General features: G+C 49.3%; 1 long non-coding RNA gene across 2 annotated transcripts in view; it reads left to right on the forward strand.

The window, feature by feature from the left end:
- Positions 1–18,861, forward strand: part of LOC120102989 (uncharacterized) — a 40,012-nt gene extending 21,151 nt beyond the window's left edge. The window contains exons 3-5 of one of the 2 annotated variants that reach the window (XR_005505016.2): positions 45–195; positions 2,845–3,088; positions 3,338–3,423. This is a non-coding gene — a long non-coding RNA (uncharacterized LOC120102989). Of the gene's footprint in view, positions 1–44; positions 196–2,844; positions 3,089–3,337; positions 3,424–16,140; positions 16,240–16,679 lie in introns of those variants that run through there. The other variant, XR_005505017.2, reaches the window with a different exon arrangement.
- The last annotated feature ends 4,099 nt before the right edge of the window (positions 18,862–22,960 follow it).

Raw genomic sequence — 22,960 nt, forward strand, 5'->3', positions numbered from 1 at the left:
GACTCGACCACAAGTGACCTGGCGTTTCCTCTTCCCATTTGCAGACATTCCCTCCCCTGGTGGTCTTCCTCCCAGAAGCATCAGAATCCTGGGACTCTGGAGGAAGGAACAACTCTGTGGGCTTCTCGATCTCTTTCCGCTTTTATCCTGTTTCGCTATCGACTTCAGCAGCTTAATGCACTGGCTCGTCTCTCGGTGAGCTAGTAACAAAACGCCAGGGAAACCAAGGTCTCGGCGCCCTCTGCTCCGGCTTTTATCCATCCAATTTCATGCAGCTGGAGCCCTGGCTGCCACTAAGCCGGGGAAATGCGGGAACTGTATTCAATCACAAGGTACAGGCAGGTGACAGGTCTCTCACCACTGCCCGCCCCCAGGCTCCCACGCTCCTGGATCAGAGGAACCGTCCTTAGGAATACCTGTCTCTATTCTCCTGTTTTTCTTCTCAGTCGTTTCTGGGGCATCACGAGGGTCCAGAGCCTCCTCTACAGGGTAGTGCCAGAGAATAGTGTCCCCAGAACAAGGATGTGGCAGGCAGCCCCAGGGCCAAGGGAATTCCTACTTTTAATCTGTGCATGTGTTTGTGTGCATGCTTGTGTGTGTGCACATGTGTTTACATGTGCATGCATATGTGTATGTGTTTGTGAGAGTGTGCGCATGTGGAGACCAGAGGTCAATTCTGGTGCAACTCAGAAGCTATCCACTTTCCCCCTGAGACCTGGGGCTTGCTGATTTGGCTACACAGCCATGGAGCACCAGAGTTCCTCCTGCTTCTTCCTTCTCATTGCTTGGATGACAAGTGTGTATGCCCAACATGCCAGGTTTTGTTTTGTTCTGGTGTGGGTTTGGGGGATCAAATTGAGGTCTTTGTGCTTGAACGGTGTCCTGGCTGTTTTTTAGGTTCTTTACTTCTATGTTTGGTTGATTGGTTGGTTGGTCGGTTGGTTGGCCTTGAACTCACAGAGATTCACTTGCCTCTGCCTTCAGAGTGCACACTGCCACCTCCTGGTCTTGACTGGGTTTTAGTCAACTGACACAAGCTAGAGTTACTCACGAAGAGGAACTTCAGAAATGCTTCCATCGGACTGTCTATGGATGAGACTATTTCCACAATTGCTAATTGATAGGGAAGGGTCCAGTCCACTGTGGGCGGCACCCTCCCTAGGCAGGTGGTCCTGTATAAGAAAGCAGGTTGAACAAGCCATGAGGAGCAAGCCATTAAGTAGCACTCCTCTATGGCCCTTGCTTCAGTTCCTGCCTCCAGGTTCCTGTCCAGTTTGAGTTCCTTTCCTGGCTTCCCTCAGAGATAGACTGCTACCTGGAAATGTTAGGCAAAAAAGAGCCTTTCCTCTGAAAGTTGCTTTTGGTCATGGTGTTTTATCACAGCAATAGAACCCCTAACGAAGACACACAGAGAGCATGTCTTACCTAAGCATCCCTCCAGCCTTCCCCTTTTGTTTTTACTAGTACATATTTCTTTACATTGTAGGGAGCATATTTGGCTGCTCATTGCCATAGGGGGAAAAAGCAGTAATTTATCTCTCAAGACCCTGAAGGCTGAAGTCTGTGATCTGGGTACCAACTGGATCTACTTCTGCCGTGGCCTGTCTGCCTAATACATTGGTGACTGCCTACCTTCTGGGTCCTCAGACTACAAAGGCAGGGAATCTGACCATGAGACTCCTCCCCACCCCCACCATTTCCCATCACATGGTTGGGAGGAGTGTTGAGGATTCAGCATACAAATTTCCTATATGGGCACGCTAGCAACTGGGGGTATATTGCTGTCATTGCAGGGGGGTAGAACAGTCCCACTTCTAAAATTCAGCACATGCCCAAGCTAGATGCCTTGCTTCCGGCCAGATGTGGTTGTGCACACTTGTAATCCTAGTACTCCAGAGGTTGAGATGCGGCCTTGGGTGGGGGCGGGGGTTGCTGTGAGTTTGATGCCAACCTGGGCTACTTAGTGAGAACCAGGCTAGCCTAGGCAACTTAGCGAGCACCAGATGAGCCAGGGCCAAACAGCAAGACCTGGACTCAAAGCAAACAAAATCGAAGTGCCTATTTCCTTCCTTGGGTCCTCAACCCCTTTTCCAAATTAAACACAGCAGCAGAGGCGGAAGCGGAAGCAGCCATTTTGCCTCCCTGTGCCCTGCCCCTTCATTCCCCCCCCCCATGCTGTTTTGGGTACATTCACTCAGTTCAGCCTCCGTGTCAGCCGATGAGGCAGACACTGTTTACGAGTTGGAGAAACTGAGGGTGGTGCTGTGCCGTGACACTCCTAAGATCCTGTGATAATGTCAGAGAGATTTCTGCTCGGGTTCGGGTGAGGCCAGAACCCACCCTTTCCACTGAGGCTTAGTATTCTTTCACGCACGCAGCGCTTTGGTTTCTTTACGTGCATTAGGACTGCTTGGTGCATGCTAATGTGTCAGATACTTGTGGGGCATTTGGGAGTGGTCCCCTGGCAAACATACCCCACTCTTTGTTTCCTCTACCCTCTACCTCTACCTCCATCAGCGCTGAGTATTCGGGTGGGAGGAGCTTGAGTTTTAACTAGCAATGGCTTCTGCCATTTCCTTTCTGTTCATTCACCACTATTTCTGTTACTCCCGTGCGATCCAGGGCTTTCTCATTGTTAGAGTCAAGCAGGTCACGCAGAGAAAACGCACTGCTGTGTGGACTGCTTGTTCTAGGATTTACCCACTTCTGTGGTGGCCACTGTCTACGGTGTGCTCTGCAGCCCTGAGGACCTTTCTCGCTTGTCCGTGGGTGCGCATGTGCTTCAGCAGGTGAACTGTTTCCTGCAGGACAGACCTCTTCCCATTCCCCTTATGTCCTCTGCAGCCTTGCCTGGGACCTCACCTGGGTGGGACCTGCACCCTGCAGCTTCTGGCAATCTCAGACAAGGCCTGACCACTTACTGCAGCGCGTATCCCAGAGGGAACACTCTCGCCACCGCTGGCATCCCATGGCATCCTACCAGACACGTAAAAGGATTCTTTTGCCTAGAAAGGATGACTGGACAAAGACCGGAATGGAGACAGCCTGAAGAGCCATCAGTGGGGAACTTGGGAAGGGGTGTGCGCAGGTGCGGCGGTAGAGGCGGGGTGGAGGGGCGGGGGGGGGGGGGACTGGGGCGGTGGTTGGAGAGGAAAAGGGAGAAAAAGGTAGAGGGGAAAGGAGAAAGGGAGAATGAAAGGAGAGAGAGGGAAAGGACCTCAGCCTTTGAACCTTTAGTGCAGCCTGTAGCTTCATAACAAGGGACAAGGTCCAGGCCAGCATGAGCGCTCTATGGGTAAGGGTGTTTGCCACCTGACAACCTACACTCAATCCCCAGAAACCACACAGCCGAAGGAGAGAACCAACTCCTGCAAGGCGTCTTCTAGCCCCAACATTCACACTTTTGCACACTTATAAATAAACGTGAAAAGAATTTAAAAATGAATGATATCCACCAATATTTCCTAATGCAGAAAAGATATTATTATTATTATTATTATTATTATTATTATTATTATTATTATTATTGAATGATTAAAAAGCAAAAAACACGGAGAAATACAATATGGTACCATTTAACTATTTAAAAACAGAGCCGGGGGAATACAGTCAAACATGGTTTCCTGAAAGAGGTTAAGGCCTCCTGGCTCTGAAGCCACTTGGGCAGGATGGCAATTCCAGCCTCTGGGTCCCTCCCTGGGCTCTTCTCCTGTAGCTGCTAGGGAAGGCTCCCTAGCATCTCTGGGTAGGAAATAGCTAATGCTGCCATCTTTTAGTTCCCAACTGGCAGGCCCCAAGTGTAGGGGGAGAAATCGAGCTGCTCTGCACAAGGCAGAGGAGACAGAAAGGCAGAACACAGAGTGGGGTTCAGAGACCATGGACCTGGCAGTCCTGTCCTCAGAGCTCCCCACGTCTTCTCTGTGGCTGCTCCTCTCCCATAGCCACGGTTGCTGGCCTAGGATAGTTACTGCAGTCCTGGACCCTGGTTAACACTAGAACTCCAGATGGGCGGTGCCTGTGCCCTCCAGTGATGTGAGCTGGGTGATCTGGAGGTTCCCGCAGTAGAGGATCTGTGAAGACACACTTTGTAGCTACTGGGCATGTCACTGTGCCTTGGCTCCTGGCACAAGGCTCAGTGACTCTCCCCTTAGCTGCTGTGACAAAGCCCCAAGACTAGCAAGTGCAAAGCAAGGGTTTTGGAAACCAAGATAGACCCAACCCCAGGCCTGCATCCTACAAGCTGCTTCTCCAAGCTATGAGTGGTGGGATGGCGGCAGTGAGGGGGTCACAGTGTGACAGGGTCTGGAAAGTGCATTATGCAAATACCAACCGTTCAGTCAGCAGGCACAATATCTCTTTTATTTCTTTTAAAAATATTACATTTGTGTGTGTGCATGCACGTGTGTGAGCTTGCAAGCCTTAGCACACTTTACGACATGAGAGAATAACTTGCAAGTGTTGGTTCTCTTCTTCCACTCTGTGGGATCCTGGGATTGAACCCAGGCTTAGCTGCAAGCGCCCTTACCCTGTGAGCCAGCTTGTCACCCCCTAGTGTTTCTCCTTTAGAAAGGAAATCCTCAGCAGAGAGGAAAGGGGAGAGCGCCCACACACAGAGCAGTGCAGCCTTTACCACACCCATACACATCAACAGCCATTTTTCTCTTTAGGGAACTTAACGGCTCTAGTTAGATATATTCTTTGTTTTGGAATTGTTATAATTTTCCTTCTGTGACGCATCTTTATTTCCATACACCGCTCACAGGCCGGGCGAGCATTTTCAAAGAGCTTTGATTTTCTGTGAACTCTTGGGCATTCCAAGGAGATGAGCTCTGTCTCTTCCTCCCCTAGCCACCCACCCTTCATTTCTTTCTGCTCTAGAGAGGACCTCCTGGTGGTGACCACCACCCTGGCCTCCTTCCTGGGATCAGGGGGGAAGCTTTTCTGTTTGCTTGTCCCCTCAAAACACCCTCCATTTCTCTCATTTCCTAGCTTGCTGGGTTTTGGGCCTGAGTGGATGACAGTTTGGTTGAGCGCCTTTCCTGCACCCGTTCAGATGAGCATCTGTTTTTCAAAGACTCCCTAATGTGACAAATTACTTTCCCAAAGACATTTCTGCTAACCATGTACCACACTCCCGGCAGAAGGAAGCCACTGTGATCAATTACCTGTTTCATTCATTGCTGGGATGTTCAGTGCCATTATAATTTTTTTACATTAATTAATTGAAAAGTAATCATAGTCCTCATATTGAGTGCAGGGCCTTGTGTATGCTAAGCCAATACTGTAGCCCTTGAGCTTGGTCCCCAGGCCTTTGTGTTTATTTTTACAATGTTTATTCATAGATCTGGAGCAATGGCCTGCTGGGTAAGAGCACTCACTGCTCCAGGAGAGGACCTGGTTTGCTTCCCAGAACCTACATCATGGCTCACAACCATACACATGCGCACGCCAGCTGCCCTACAGATCTGGCAGTCAGAAAACATCTTTAGGAAGTACCTGGTTGAGCTGTGGATTTTCTTGTTTCTATCCCTATGCGGTGTGATCTAGCTGGGCCAGTCTCCCGATGCCAGCCACCACCTCTGGCTTTTAAAAATGGCTTCCGGTGATGGTCATTGGCTCCTCAGACTTAGCAAACTTAGTGGTTTGAAGAGATTTGGCCCCCATAGACTCCTGTGTTTGAATGCTTGCCCACAGGGAGTGATACTATTAGGGGTGTGGCCTTGTTGGAATAGGTGTGGCCTTGTTGGAGGAAGTGTGTCACTGTAGGTGGGCTTTAAGGTCCTATGTTCAGGCTTTGCCCTGTGCAGAAGAGACCCTCCTGGGGTTGGGGATTTAGCTCAGTGGTAGAGCGCTTGCCTAGCAACCGCAAGGCCCTGGGTTTGGTCCCCAGCTCCGGGAAAAGAAAAAAAAAGAAAAAAAGAAGAAACCCTCCTCCTAGCTGCCCATGAGACAGTTTTCTCCCAACTGCCTTCTGATCAAGATGCAGAACTCTCAGGGTCATGCCTGCCTGGATGCTGCCATGCTTCCGCCTTGATGATAATGGACTGGAGCTCTGAACCTGTAAGCCAGCCCCAATTAACTGTTGTCCTTGTAAGAGTTGCCTTGTCATGTGTCATGTGTCACCATGCGTCATGGTGTCTCTTCGCAGCAATGGAAGCCCTCACTGACACACACACACACACACACACACACACACACACACACACACACACACACGGAGTTTGCGAGAAACTGTACTGATTGATTGGTTTTTGAGAATTTGGGGTTGGTTTTGATCTTTACGTTTTTATCCAGGAATGTGCTCCGTGAGTCCAAAATCCAGAGCTTATTGGCACTGCATTCTGCATCTAGTTTTCCTTTCGAGCATCTCAAGTTTTGGGGCAACCTCCCTTTTCTATGGCATGTGTCTTGTTTTGTTCTCTGGCTCTCTTTTTATGCCCCCCCCTTCTCCATTTCTATTTCTTTTCCAGGCAATAACTTTGGTTTTGTTACATTTTATTTTTAATCTATCCTATCCATGCCTCAGTTTCCCTGAATGATACTGAAGAAGACCATCTCTGGAGTAAATGGCGAAGGTCAGAGGTTGGCCACAGCTGTCCACTTCGGCAGGTGTGGAGAGGAGGCTGGGAGAGCCTTGTGCTCCCAGGGAATGCTGGGAAGAGGGGGCGAGAGTTTTCCATAGATGTTGGGAAGGCCAGAGAATTCCATTGATGTGTGAGCAATATTTCTGGGACTTCTCGAGGGGAGTGGGTCTCAGTAACAGGGCAGGGTGAACAGGCAAGGACTTTTGGGGACTGTGGGTGAGGGACTAAAAGTCAGCCAGAGAGACAGACCCCCTTCTCTCTCAGGGAACTCTGTGGTTCCAGTAGACACTCCACTGTACCTCAGAAAAGAGCTCACATAAGTCTCCACCCCCCACCTCCCCACCCGCCACGACTGAGAGTCACCAAAGTTTGGAAAATTCTAAATAAATAAATAAATGCTAAGGGCTGGGGATGCAGCTCAAGGGCTAGTGTATTGGCTTAGCATGCCAAAGCCCTGTATTTAATCACAGCGCTACAATTGCATTATCAGTTAATTAGTGTAAAATGAATTATTCAATTAATATAAAAAATTATATAACACGGTTGAAAGTCCCAGCAGTAAATCGGGGAGCAACACAGACAGTATGGTTCTATCTTAAGCTCTGACCTTTGCTTTTAGGGTCCCCGTCCTCAGCCAGGATCTCAGAGGGGAAGCAAAAGGAGGTGAGCCACTATATACTCACCTAGCCCCTTATCAGTTATGGTCCCCCAGCCTCGGTGAGCTCTGAGCTGGGAAACATGTATAGACAAATGGCCAAGCCCACGTGTTTGGAAGCGTCGAGCAGCGGCAGGCTAATTGCTGCCGTGGCTTCTGTGTTTGGCTGTGGAGGCTGCCGACGGGCAGGAGGCTTGTGAAGCTGCCGGTGGTTCTGAAACTAACCCAGACCCCAGTGAGGCCCCCAGTGTCACTTGCTGACAGCTGGTTTTGAAAATCGCTCTTTCTGTCACTCTCAGGGCCAAACAAGTTATTATTAGTCTCTCGCTAGCTTTGCTGGGTGACACTTCCGAAGTGCGGGTCATGAGGACGACGGTTGCCTAGGTTACTTTCGGAGATTGAAGGCTACTTTTGTTCAGACTTTTCATTTGTGCAGGTGACCTTTCACATCCGGAGGTAAAGCCCTCCACCCTTGGCTCCGGCCGACGACTCCGTTGTCTGAACACATGAAACAGAAAGAACATGAAGACAGGACAAGCTGGCCTCACTTCCAGTGTCTTTCCCCACGACTTAAACCACAGGCTTCTCTATCCCCGTAAGTGGCCCTGAGCCCTGTGCTTGGGGAGGCTGAGCCAAGCCTTGAGTCTTTTTCTCCATGCGTGGCCACTCTGTGAATAAATTCTCTTTTACAAAACTTACCATTTCAGTGATTAGGCAGCCACTGCATCTGTGCTTATAGTGTCCTTGGGAGCTCAGAGGGGATTTGACTGAAGGCAGAGCCCAGAGGAATTGACGTCCACTGGTAGGTTGTGCTCAGCCAAATGGATGAATGAACTGGTGATAAATTCACTTAAGTTTTTCTAAAGGAAAATTAGGCCAGGGGTTTCCCTCTAGCCCTCCCTAAAAACTCTCAGTACCAGAGCCAAAGTCAGGAATCAGTCTCAGAAGAGAGATCCAGACACCCAAGCTGACAACTCCACTTAGCAGCATGCTCTGGTAACAGTGACTGTACACAAGAACACTACAATAGCTTCATGTCTGGAATGAGAGGGTTACTTGTTAACTTTACCCAATCTAGAATCACCTATGAGGAGAGTCTCAGGGAGGGATTATCTAGATCAGATTGGCCTGTAGGTGTTTTGTCTGTGTAGAATTACCCTGCCAACATTGAGGTGGGAAGAACAGCCCACTATGGGCGATACCATTCCCTAGACTGGAGATCCTGGGTTATGTAAGAATGGAGAAATCGAACTGAACACACTCCCATAACCTGCAGGCATTACCTAATTGCTCAAGTCCAGTGCATGCATAAAGACACCAGACACCAAAGCACTGCTCACCCGGGGACCTCCACCCCCATCTCCGTTGTGGGAAGCAGCTATGCTTTTGGAGCAAAGCAAAAGTGGTTGTTTTGTCTCCTGCCCTGACCCTTCAAACCCTTCCCTCGTTTCATTCATCTGCAACACAGATCAATACATTAAAGGCTCTTCTTCCTCACGACTCTCTCCTCAGCTGAATGATTTTTTTTTAGTTGGCACACTAACGTTTGCTCTTTGTCCTGTTAAGACCCGTGGGTGCTGTCCTATAGCCACTGGTGCAGGAATTTTAAACATTATTTTTTTTTAGGTTAACCTACAAAGTAATGGGTTTTGTGATGGCTTTTTCATAGGCATGTGTCATTATAGTCTGCTCTCGCTCATTTCCCCCCCCCCCCCCAGGGCTTCCTCTGTGCCTCTCCCCCTTCTGCTTGGTTCCCCACTCCTTACCTTCCACCTTTTCAACCCTGTAACACTAGATAAAGCAAGGACAGAATAGAGAGGAAAGGAAAGGTCTCTGAGTGAAGTCAGGGGCCAGAAAAGGGGTGGCGTTATTATTAGACTATTTCCGTTGGTTGGAGTGTCGAGTTCCTTGGGGCAAGTCTGATCTGTGCTATCAGGATATCTAATTTCATCTTGTTGTTTCTTTCCACAAAAGTATTTAACATACCACAAACAACATCAACTGATAGGCCAACGATACTCCAACAACACACTGCCACCTCTTGTGGGGTCCTAGCATTTATATATTCTCTGAAAAACGTCTCCAGAATTCCAAAAGTCACACAATCACAGAAGTGATCTGAAGCTGGCAAACCCCTCCCCTCCAATCAAAGCACAAGAAAAATCACATCATCTGTGGTGGACAATCAGAAGCAGGTCCTATACCTGGGATTAAAACAAAAACCTAGTCTTGTGGTAGTTCAGTGTTTTTTGTTGTTTTTTTTTTTTAAGACACCAAAATTCCAGAATTGTCAGTGCAGTCCCCACCTTACAAAAGTCTTCTGTTGTTCTTTTGTGTCAAATACATTCCATCACTCTCTCTCTCCTCCTTCCCTTTAAGATCTCTCCCTCCCCTCTAAGATCTCTCCCTCCCCCTAAGATGTCTTCCTCCTCTCTAAGATTTCTTTTTCCTTCTAAAAATCTTTCTCCCTCCCCCTAAGATCTCTCCTCCCTTCAAGATCTCTCCCTCCCCTCTAAGAATCCTCTTTCTAATCTCATGCCTGTACACGTATGTGTGTGCACAGGCACATGCCTACACATACGTTATTTAGTTCCTATGAGACAGGGTCTTGCTATGTAGTCCTAGCTGGCTTGTAGCTTAATATGTAGACCAGGCCAGAATTAAATTTGTGAAAATCCTCCTGCCTCTGCTTCTTGAGTGTGAGGAAATAGGCATCTGCCACCGTATTGTTGGACTGCATACATTTATTCCCTTAAATTTAGGATCCATGTTTGAGATAAACATTATGTGTCCCAGTCTGGCTTCTTTCACTTAACATAATGATCTCCAGTTCAAACCACTTTTTTTTTCTCTGAACATGACATCATTTCGTGTTTCTTTACTGATGAATAAAAAATTTGAAGACATGAATCTTTCGGGAGATTTTCAAACCTAAGACTCCTGTTCCTCATCCCCTCCTCCTTTGAGCAGGCAATGATGGCTTCTCAGCTGTTTCAACAGCTTCTCTTTCCAAAAATGTCATATTTGCTGCGCCTTACACAGTCTTTCCAGGTTGGCTTCTTTTGCTTAGCAATACATGCAGGAGATTTATCCATTCTCTCGCATCTTGCTAGAGCATTTATGTTCGTCGCTGCATAATATTCCGCGGTAGGTATGTGCCGCAGTTTACTCACTCTTTCCCCTGACATAGGGACAGAATAGCCGTTTCTGGCTTTGGGGAATTGCAAGTAAAGTGGCTATAAATACTGAAATGTAGACTTTCATGTAGACAAAGGTTTAAGGTCAGTTGAGTGATTACTTAGAGATGTGTTTACTGGCCTACATGCTAACTTAGGCCTGAAAGTGTGTGTGCCTACTTCACAAGCCCACTGGTGTGAGGAAGAGTTCTTATGCTCTTTATCCCACAGCCAGGAGTGCTATCAGCTTCCTCTTTAAAACAAAGAAAACAGATAAGAATCCCACCCTTTTAATGTTAAAAATATGTATTTGTGGGGGGTGGGTTTTGGGTCTGTGGGTGCAATGCCCTCAGTGGCCAGAAGAGGGCACCAGGATCTATTGGAACTGTGGTTAAGTAGGGTTGGGAGCTACTCAGCAAAGGTGCTGGGAACCAGATACACATCCCCTGTGAGGGCGCCAGATCGTCTAACCCCTAAGGCAGTTCTGCCCTCCAGCTTCTTTAACTCATTTGTCATCAGACTCTATCTTAGTTAGGGTTTTACCGCTGTGAATAGACATCATGACCAAAGCAAAATACAACACTTAGTTGGGGCTGGCTTTCAGGTTGAGAGGTTCAGTCCATTATCATCAAGGCAGGAACATGGCAGCATCCAGGCAGGCATAGTACAGGAGAAGCTGAGAGTTCTACATCTTCATCTGAAGGCTGCTAGCAGAATACTGACTTCCAGGCAGCTAGGATGAGGGTCTTAAGCTGATGCCCACCATGACACTACCTATTCCAACAAGGCCACACCTCCTACTAGTGCCACTGCCCTGGCACTACAAGCACATACAAGACAGACTCTAATGGTGTCTCCTTGCTTCTGTTTTCAACCCACCCATGGAATGAGGCAGGACACCTGTCTGCAAGCGTATTCACTCTCCATTCATCTTCTCTGGTGAGGAGTGTTCAGATCTTTTGCTCATGTTTTTGCTGGAAAATTTTCTTACTGTCAATTGTGTAAGGTGTAAGGTAAAGGTCTGAGCCCACTTCTGGATTTGAAAACTCACCAAACCCTACCAGTCCTGGAGCTCCAAACCCTACTAATCCCTGAGCCCTAGGCTTGCCTTGAAATCTCACAAATCTCCACCCAGAAAACTCCACCCCCAAGAAACCATATCTGAAGTCTGTTTCCCACTCAGTTCCCTGCTACTTCTTGCCTTAGCAGAGGCAGCCACCCTCTGTGTCGCTCCCAACAAACACCTGTGTGAGGTTCGTTGTGAGGTGTAATGGAGTGATCTTCCCCTGCTCCCTCCTGACTGCCAGGATCCATTTCCCCTCAGAACTGCAACAGTTAATTTAGGTAACAGTAATAGTCCTGAGTCAGGTGTGGTGTGGTTGGTGAATATTTTCTCCCCAGCCTATTGGCTTATCTGCTGATCCTCTTAACCTCTTTTCAGAGAGAAGGGGGAAAAATGTAATTTTAGCGAAGTCCAACATCAATTGATTTTCCTTTCACGAATCAGGCTTTTAATCTTGAATATAAAACCCACTAGCAGGAGCTGAGGACACAGCTCACTTGGTAAAGTGCTTGTTGTGAATGCTTCGGGACTTGTGTTTACATCTTTGAAACCGCAGGAAACTCTGGTGCAGTAGGACACATCTCTAACCCCAGTGCTGGGGTAGGGAGGACACGGGACTTGCTGGCTGGCCAGCCAGTCTTGCTGAATTAATGAGCTTGGTCCAATGAGAGACCCTGTCTCAAAAACTAAGAACTCGCGGTGTCAACCTCTGACCCCCACATGCATGCCTACACTCACACACACACACACACACACACACACACACACACACACACATATGCGCACACATGTATGCACATACATACACATAAAAGCACATAAGCACGAATATACAAATCCTTGCCCACTACCAAAAGCAAAGCCGCCTGTGTTTTCTGCTGAAACTGTTGTGTTTTCTGTTTAGATTTTTTTCTTTTTTCTTTTTCTTTTTTTTTGCTGTTGATGGGAGATGTGCCCAGATTCATTTTAAAGATGCGGGTGTCCAATCACTTAGCACTGCTTCTCACGCAGGCCATCTTCTATCTGTGGGAGTGCTTTGGTTCTCTGCTGAGAACCCTGGGCAATTCCTGGCTAGTCACCACTTCTCCTCTTTCCTGTCTTCTCCTTTGGCTCTGCTAGTTTCAAGGAAGCGCATTAAGTATTCTGAAACACCCTTAGGAGGCTTACAGACTGTGGTCTGCTTTACCACACACCCCACCTCCTTCTACATTCCGGTGGGAGAGCGTCATCGGGAGCCATCTTTGTGTCTATGCACTCTGTTCTATGGCCATGCAGCCTATTGGATCTGTGCACAGCATCCGTCCCTTTTACAACACCTTCTCAGTGCTAGCCTTCCCTTCGGTTCCTCTAACTGTCCATCTCCTGAATTAACAGCCATTTTCTCTCTCCCCATTTTTCCCTGGAGCCCCCACACAGCCATCCAAATTGTTTAAAACCCTCGGCCGACAGTTCTTCAAATCTACACGGTTTCTGAGCCTCGTGCTTAGTTCTTAGGCTCCCTTTGTTTCTTCTTATCCACATTTTTCCTTCCCTCTTGTCCTCTCCTGTGATTTTTGTTGAAAGCCAGACATGCGGTAGCTAGTAATAGGGACTGAGTTGAAAAAAAAAAGCTTTCGGTGTGAAGATTTATTTTAATCAGGCTGGATTTAATGTTTAGTGCACTCAGGGGGGTCAAATGCAGCTGTAGGTTCTGGGGCCTGGATTCCTCAGTTCTTCTGTCTCTAGGCTTCTTCTTCAAAGAATCCTCTGCTTTTGTTTTTGAAACAGTCTTACTGTGTAGTCTCAGCCAGCTTGGGCTCTGCTAAGTAGCTCAGGCTGTCTATAAACGTCAGTCCTTCCTCACCAGCTTCCAGAGTGCTAGGAGAACAGGCTGTCTCAACAGGGGGTCCTCAGATAGCTGTGTCCTAAGTTCCTAGCCGCCCCCTCCGAGACCCCACCACACTCTATGGAGTGGTGCTTTGGAGGAGGCAATGGGGGAGGGTGGGAAGATGAGCCTCAGGGAAGAATCTCATTTCCTGTTTCTGTGGGACAGCAGGCTACAGTTGGGGGATTTCTTCCCTCCTAGGTGTGAGGGGTCAGGGGAAAGGTGGGAGCTGCACAGTTAGCTGCCAGCACAGTGCTTGCCTTGCACCCTGAGTTTGGATGCCCAGTATCCACACTAAAAGCTTGCAGTAGTGTGGGTCTGTGGGCAGCGGATCCTGGGGCCTTATTGGGAGCCAGCCTAGCGGCATCAGTGGGTTCAAGGTTCAGTGTAAGACCTTGTCTCAGAAAATACGGTGGAGAGCGACCGGGGAAAGAAATGTCTGGTGGGTTATAGGTTATAGAATAAGGGCATGAAAACTCCCCACCCCGTGTGGAGCATTATTTTTATTTGGAAAGAACACCAAAGCAGGTTTATAACTCTGTGCTCAGTGTAAGTGGCACCTAAGCTCTGCTGCCATTGAGCTGGGACAGTTAGATGACAGTGGCACCTTGAGTGCCCAGGAATGATGTCAATTCTGCACTCATCCCCGGGCAGACTCTGTTTTCTCTAAGCCCGGAATAGGCAAAGAGGAGCACACCCTTAATCCTGGCATTTTGGAGGCAGGAGAATCAGAAGTTCAAGATCATTTTCCCCATATGACCAGTTTAAGGGCAGCCTCTGCTACACAAGATCCTGTACAACCGAAGAAATAGTGTTCAGACCGGGTTCCGACTTCTCCTTCCTCTTCTGAGCTCCTCACTGGGTAAACTCCATATCCTCTCTGGGCCTCAGCCTCTGATCTTTGCTTAGGTGTGTGCTCTGAGAGACAAGATCTGCTTCTTCAGAGAGCTCATTCTTGCTGTGCATTGCTGGGTGCCTCTCTCTCTCTCTCTCTCTCTCTCTCTCTCTCTCTCCCTCCCTCCCTCCCTCTCTCACCTCCCCTTCCTTCCCCTCCCCTCCCCCCTCTCTCTCTCTCTCACACACACACACACGCCCCAACACACAAAGATGTATACACTCACATGCACACATCACACACATATACTCACATGTATACACACAAACTCGCATGTACACATCACACACACAAACACACCAGACAGACAGAACACACACACACATACACAATCACACACACATACACAAACACACCAGACAGACACACACACACAAACACACCAGACAGACAGACACAGACAGACACACACACCAGACAGATAGACAGGTACACACACACACAAACACACACACCCACACCAGACAGATAGACACACACACACACACAAACACACACCCCACACCAGACAGATAGACACACACACACAAACACACAAACACAAACACATACACACACAAACACAAACACACCAGACAGACACACACACACAAACACACCAGACAGACACACACATATCACACACACAAACACACCAGACAGACACACACATATCACACACACAAACACACCAGACAGACAGACACACACACAAACACACCAGACAGACACACACACAAACACACCAGACAGACAGACACACACACAAACACACCAGACAGACACACACACAAACACACCAGACAGACAGACAGACACACACAAACACACCAGATAGACAGACACACACACAAACACACCAGACAGACACACACACACAAACACACCAGACAGAAACACACACCAGACAGACACACACACACACACACACACAAACGCACCAGACAGACAGACACACACACACACACACACAAACACACCAGACAGACAGACACACACACACACAAACACACCAGACAGACACACACAGACAGACACACACACCAGACAGATAGACAGGTACACACACACACAAACATACACACCCACACCAGACAGATAGACACACACACACACAAACACAAACACATACACAAACACACCAGACAGACACACACACACAAACACACCAGACAGACAGACAGACACACACAAACACACCAGACAGACAGACACACACAAACACACCAGACAGACAGACACACACACACAAACACACCAGACAGACAGACACACACACAAACACACCAGACAGACAGACACACACACAGAAACACACACCAGACAGACACACACATACAAACGCACCAGACAGACAGACACACACACACACAAACACACACACACACACACACACACACACACACACACACAGCCTCAGATTACCTACGGACTCACTAAGGAATGATGCTCGCAAGTAACCCTCTCCCTCACTCTGGATCTTGGATTCGTGGACTCTCAAGTGCCCTCAGCAGTGCGTGTGACCCCCTAGGTCTGCTCACCCAGGGAAGGCACCGCAGCACAGCAAGCACCATTGCAGATCTTAGCTCATCCTATCTGCTCAGTTCCCGGTTAATTTCTGGCTTCTGCTTCCTGACTCCCTCACTCCCTGAGGAAACACGCCCATGGCTGGGGACAGATTGCTGGCTGCCAGTTTCTGCTGTGAAGAATGGAAGCGTCCGATGTCCCCTACCTGTCAGGCACAGGGCTGGAGAGTATCCCAGGACATGGGGTCCCAGGGCTGGCTCCTGTCCTGCACGCTGGCTTTTCGTCAGTGGTAAGAACGTTAACACAGGAACTCTGGCCTGAGCTTGGGCCCTTGGTGGCCTCCAGGTAGGTGTACACGGCTGCTGCACAGCCACAGCTGACTCTCTCACTGCCACAGAGCTACCAGGAGGGAGCTGTGTTCCACGTCCGCCTGACTGTGAATCCGTGAACTTGGGGAAGAGCAGCCTGAGCACTGAATGTCCCTGGGACTTGGCAAGTACGACCCAAAAAAGACCTTCCTGGGGACGTTCTGAGCCAGGAAGCCTTTCTATTCTCCTGAGTCCTTCTTGCTTAGGCCACTGGGCTTTTCCTAGGTAGGAGTGTCCACCATGGGTAGACTGGTGAGGACCAGGGCATCTGGGACACCAATTGCTTGCTGGTTTGGGCCACCGCTCCCCTCATTGTTCTTTGAGCAAGCCAGGTGGCCCCTGACCCTGGGTGGGGTTTAGGGCACTAGAGACTCCAGAATGACATCTCTTCAGGGTCCCTGCTAGCCTAGCTGGAGTGTATAAAAGGCCTTGGTTTATGAACTCTAAGCCGATGGAGAATTTAGAAGCTTGCTTCATCATTGATTTTGGGAGTAAGCTGACACAGCCTGGCTAGCTCTGCAGTGGGCTAGAGGCAAGAAGGAGTTATTGATGTGACCTTCGACCCTAGGAGGAGTGATAATGAGGTGAAGAAGCATCCATTTGTGTGGGGTTCCCTCCAGATCCTGTGAAGAGGGAGCGGCTATTTCGGAGGTAGATGCATGGTTCTGCCGATGCCGATGCCGGGAAAGAAATGAAGATTCTCCTGCAGGAATCTCTGAGGAGGCTCTGGCTTCACATAGGGGCTAGAGCAACAACAATTCCAGCAACTGCTGAAGTCAAGAGGCTACAGGCCAGCCTACCCTCCTGTCTCCCATGTCCCTCCTCCAGCAGCTGGTCAACAAGGCTCTGAGGACAGAGAATAGAAGTAGCTACCTTGTCACAGAGTGGGCAATGACACCTCTTGGGTGGACTCTGTGGGACCTTGGGAGGCTCTCACAGCCACCCTGAGCCTGTGTCTTCACCTATGACGATGAACTCAGTGGGGGTCTAAGGTGTGGACAGCCACAAATGCCAGGTTGACAGGACATTGCCATCTGTGGGACCTTGGACTCTTGCCTCTGCTGCAAGGAGGGAATGGCGCTGTCTTTGTGAGTGACTCCAGCACTCAGCCCCATGCTGGGTTGTGTGGCCAGTGACAATGCCCCTTTCTCAGTCTCCACCCACAGGGACAAGAGCCAGGAGCCCCATGTTCCTCATATTCTCTCTCTTCAGCCAGAAGACAGTGCAGAAGAGGTGACAGAACTGGCCCTGCCACACCAGGCTTCTTTTCTCTGTGCTTCAGTAAAGAGGGGGAGGGGCTGGTATAACTGAGGACTAAGGCTTTTATGCTTCCCAGGGACAGATGCCACAGACACCCTATGGGGACACTGTCAGTCTTATTTTACAGATGGGGAAACTGAGGCACACAAGGGAAATACCCTGCCCAGAGTCATTTGACCTCAAGGGTCTTGGCCCCCAAGCACTCACTGATGGGGGGCGGGGGTGTCTCATCTAACTTTGCAAACTGAAGAGTGAAATCCAGACACGGTCACGCTATGTGAGAGGTGGTGGGCACACAGATACTGCTCTGCAAACTGCTAAAACGTGGTCTGCTGGGAGCACAGCAGTTTGGGGAAGAGGCCTTGGGGAGACATCGCTCCAGCAGGTAGGGTCCAGCCCTGGGCTAAGATGTGTGCCCCAGACTCAGTCCTGTGAATGGAAAATACACAGCCCAGGCAGCTAGTCTGCCGGCACCTTGGTTCCTGCCTTTCTAAGAATTTGTACATTTTCCCATAGCTCAGTGTCACCATGTTATCTATGTGGCGTCTTTGGCCCTGTAATCAGGAGTGAGTTGTGGCCTCCTCTCAGCTGCTCACTGGGGTCTATCGACTCATCTGCTCTCATTATTTAGCTAGTAATTCTTCCCATGGGCTTCCATTGATTTCCAGAAAGAAGTATTTCGCCATGTAACGAGATCCTGCCTCGGGTGAATGAAAGTCATGTTAGCACAGTGCTCTCTCTCTCTCTCTCTCTCTCTCTCTCTCTCTCTCTCTCTCTCTCTCTCTCTTTCCGATTTAATTATAAAAACAGCATCACTTCAATACCAGGAACACTTGTGTGCGATCCTATGGATGGTGGCTTTGTGTCTTGCCTTTAAGCAAGCCTTACCTCATGTGCGTGAGTGTGTATGTGTGTGTGTGCATGTTTGTGTATTCGTGCACGTGAAGGTTGGAGGTCAGCTTCAGAAACCTCAGGACCTTCTCACCTTGTTTTTCTGAGGCAGGACCTCTCATTAAATCTGAAACTCCCCAGATAAGCTAGACTGGTTGGTCAACAAGTCCCAGGGACCATTCTGTCTCCACCTCTACAGTACTAGGATTGCAGGGAGACAGCATGCAATCCAAGGATCTCGAACCTGGCTGGAATGAAACGTTCTGCAGGGCTCTGCCCAGAACAGCCAAGGTATTATAGCTCTCGGAGGGGAAGCCAGGTTGGGCAGGCAGCCGATCTCTCCAGCTACCACTGCCTCTACCATTGCTGCCCCCTGCTATGACAGCAGTAGCATCTATGGTGGCAGGCAGACAGAAGTGGTACCTAGAGCCACTAAGCGAGTGGCTGGATGTGGTGGCAACCAGCAGCAAAGGGCATCTGGTAGCCACAATGGCAAGCTGCAGCGAGAGAGAGCTCCAGTCCGGCCTGCTGGGCAGAGCCAAGGTTCAATGACAAATGCTTCCTCAGAGTGTTACAGCTCAATAAAACAGCCACCCTCAGATGATTCTCAAGGAAATAACTCACCCACTTTATTCCATTCGGACAGGGACTTTACAAACATGTTGGGGGTACGGTGGGGTCCAGGAATAGACGCTTCCCATTGGCTCAGTCTGAGATGTTAGGGATGCTCTATTTGCATGGGGGAAAGACTTCAGGTGTTGTCCCTGTGTGACTGGCTGTCATGCCCTCTCAGTGGGGTGTTGTGATTACGTGTTTCAGGGCAGGTAGACCCTGGCTGGGAGCTGGTTCCAAAGCCTGTTGCTCTCATTATGAGAATTCCTGGGGTTTTTGAACCTGCTTCAACCTTACCAGGTCTTCTTTATGATGGCATGGTCCACTCGCCCCACAGAAGGTGAAGCTGTCTCCTCCAGGCCACAAGGACAGTGAGTGCAATGCCCCTGTGGCAGCTGAGAGGGTGTGTTGATTCAAAAATGGGTAGGTGGGCCTTGCAGGTGGAGGCTCCAGGGGACTCAAGGAACCTGGGGATCAGGAGAGAAAGCAGAGGAACTGTGCCACGTGTCAGGAGAAATTTGATTTCTCATTTGTTCGTTTGTTGTTGTTTTTTAGACAGTGTTTCTCTGAGTAGCCCTGGCTATCCTGGAACTCACTAAGCAGGCTAGGCTGGTCTCAGACTCACAGAGATCCATCTGCCTCTGCTTCTTGCGTGCTGAGATTAAAGGCATGTACCACCATGCCCAGCTGGAGAAGTCAGATTTCAGTCTTTGGGACCCTGGGGTGTTCTGAGAAATGTTACCAAGGGAAGTTTGAGTAGATTTTTGGTGGTGTCCTGTTCTCAGCCTCATCTGGATATGCTGAGGGGAGGAAGGAGTTTCAGAAACACGGAGAGGGAAGTGATGGGCAGGAGAGACTCTGGAGCTGAGAACACAGCCTTAGCAATCCAGGAGGACTGTCTGGAGGTGGCCTCTTCTAGAGGGCTGGGAGGGATGGAAGGGGCAAGTGACTCTGTGACTTCCTGTCTAGAGTCAGATCTAGAGCAACGAGTAGGACCTCAGGAGCCCAGTTACTAGGAAGCCATGGTGAGTGAATCTGGGCACTTCCTTTCCCAGGTGGATGAAGCTCTTCCCTCCAACCTGGTCTCTTGACTGTCCCCTATCCTGGATACTTTCATGTCAACTTGACATAAGCTAGAGTCCTCTGGAAAGAGGGACTTTCAACTGAGAAAATGCCTCTAAAGACTTGCCTGTAGTTAAGTCTCTAGGGGATCTTCTTGATTAATGATTGATGCGGGTTGGCCCAGAACACTGTGGTTGATGTCACCCTGGGCATGTGGTTCTGGGTTGTGTAAGAAGGCAGGCTGAGCAAGCCAGGGAGAGCAAGCCCAGGAGAGCAAGCCCAGGAGAGCAAGCCAGGGAGAGCAAGCCCAGGAGAGCAAGGCAGGGAGAGCAAGGCAGGGAGAGCAAGCCAGTAAGCGGCGTTCCTCCACGACCTCAGTTTCTTCGGTTCCTGCCCTGGCTTCTCTTCATGGACCACAGCTTTAAGCTGAAGTGAACTATCTCTTCTCCAAGTTGCTTTAGATCATGCTCTTTGCCCTGGCAACAGAAAAGTAACTAAGACACTTCTCAAGCCCTGCCCCTGGACTCCTGAACATCCATCCAGATTGAAGGTCCCTCAGCCCTCCCTGTCTCTAAGGAACAAGGTAGAGAGGAGACCCAGAGAGGGAGACTGATTTCCAAGGTCACACAGCAACCATAGGTAGAGTTGCAGAGTACAGGGTACAGGGCCTTGCAGCCCACTCTGGGCCACTGCTGACACACTGGACAGCACTCAAGCCATTCCTTCCCTCTGCGACCTGCTGACTGAGGACTAACAGCTCCATCATGTCCAGAGTCAAGAGCTCAGGAGCCCTCGTGTCCATGGTGACTTTTAGAATGGAGAAGTTGACAAATGGAGCCTCTCCATCCCCGGGGAATTATAGATTTCCTTTCTCCCTCTTCCTGTTGTCCCTTCATTTTTCACAGGCTTCTGTCAGACAGCCTTTCCCAGCAGCCATGTTCCTCAAAGGCTCCGTTCCTGCTGCAGACTGGACCCTCGAGGCTGCAGGACATTCAGCCCTTCCACTACCCCACCTTCCAGGCCTACCCTAAGCTTCTTTGTGCCAGCAACGGGAGAATATTCAGGAAGAAGCGTGAGGAAGTCACAGGAGGGTCTCAAGTTTCTTAGCATCTTGTTTACAAAGCTACCACATGGTAGGTTCCTATAGAGCAGCTTTGCTTAGCTCGACATGTCATGTGACCCCATATTCCATGGTGTGGTCCCCCAAACCTGTGGGGACATACCCTGAGCCCTAAACCAGGACACACCCCAGGGCTCCTGAACCTTCAGCTAATCGGTCTCCTATCTACTGTTTCCCCATGTACATTCAGATCTACGATCCAGCCAAATTTGTCAACTAGGCCACGAATTGAACTCTAATGACAGTGTAGGTCAATGCCTCTCTCTCCTAAAAGATCTTGCTGGTTCTTTGACTTTCTAAATGGCACCACCAGCAGTGGTTGAAGCATTCAAACACGTGAACCTCTGGAAGACATTTTACTTTCAAACCACTGTAGGAGTGATCTCTCTGTCTAAATCAGTCAGATCCCCTAATCTCACCTTCTTCAGGAGCAGTCTCTCAAGACAGAGAGGGGGGCGATCTTGGATGGGGAGGAGGGGATCTGTGGTTTTCATTGGCTAACTTGCAGATGGAGTAGATTTCTCCATGTAAAAACAAATCTTCCGAAAATAATTACCAATTCCGGTTCCCGGTCTGTAAAGGGCTGCCCTACTCTGAGTAGTTAAATCAAAATATTCCAGAGAATGCTGTATTCAGTGGGCTGTCTTTACTCTCCCGCCCTGCAGAACTTGTGTGGCGTTTTGCTCTTCCCTTCCCTTTCCATGGAGAGATGCTCTTTGTGGTGTCTGTCCAGCAATGCAAATACAGCGGCAGGATTGCCGTGTGAGGGCTGTTACTAAGTGACAGAAGGGTTCCTTCCACCCAAGACCTGTGATGGCCACTAATTGGCTAGGAGGAAGGTAGCATATACCTTGGGGACACACTGGAGAAAAGAAGAATTCATATTACGGGTGGATGGACAAGATTCCCATGAGATTTCATGACTGTATTTAAAGTAGGGCACACAAGGAGACTCAGGAGTTACTTATATGGAATACTTTAACGGAAGTTCTCCATGCAATCCTTTTGGTCTGTGGTTGAGTATGGATCAGTAAACCCAGAAATGGTGTAAACCCAGAAACGGCCAAATCTTACATACTGTAAATACAGGTGTTTCCACCTTAAACTCTCATGCCTTTTGTTCATTTGTTTTATTCTTTTTTGAGGCAGGGTCTTCCTATGTAGAGCGCTCTGGCCTTGGGCTGGTAGACATCCACCTGCCTCTGCCTCCTGTGTGCTGCAATTAAAGGCATGTGCCACTACAGCAGTCCACAATAACACCATCATTCCAACCAGCCACCTCTCGAGGGCTCAGCCCCCGTGTGTGGCCAGAAGCCACCAAGAAGAACAACTCAGGGCTAACAGTGCCCCAGCATCCCCTTCGTTCTGATGGTCTGGGATTTTATATCAGGACAGGACTGGCTTTTGCAGGTAGCAGAAGTGGGCTTCCAACATCATACCTTGACTGTGAACATGAACTCTTGGCAGCCTCTGCAGCCTAGGTTTAATTCCTGGCCCCACTCTTTGTTGGTCTCGTGCCTTTGTTGGTCAAGTGACTTCCTGGTTTGTGGAAGGACAACTAAGATTCTGCCCTTAAAGCGCTGGCCATTCTGCTCTGCCTTGCTCAGCTATGGCTGCTGTGATCACAGATTCTGCTCCTGTCTCCTGCGTAGACCTGATTCATCCTGTGACTGCCTTTCCTGGCTGTCCTCCTCTGTAGGTGGCTGGTGCTTCCTGGCCTGCTGATCAGCTGGGCAGCAGTTGCCCTGGGTGAGGCTGTTCTGCAAGGAAGGGCTCCAGGGCTCCCAGAGCATACAGCCTGGCCAGGTCCTGAGCAGACCCCTGTCACAGTCCTTCATGCCTTGTTCCAGAGAGGCTGGGGAGGAGGGGGGACCTCCAACGTCACTTGCCAAGGGTGTGAATTC

Source organism: Rattus norvegicus, chromosome 5, assembly GCF_036323735.1.
Source record: "Rattus norvegicus strain BN/NHsdMcwi chromosome 5, GRCr8, whole genome shotgun sequence".
NCBI classification, from domain to species: domain Eukaryota; kingdom Metazoa; phylum Chordata; class Mammalia; order Rodentia; family Muridae; genus Rattus; species Rattus norvegicus.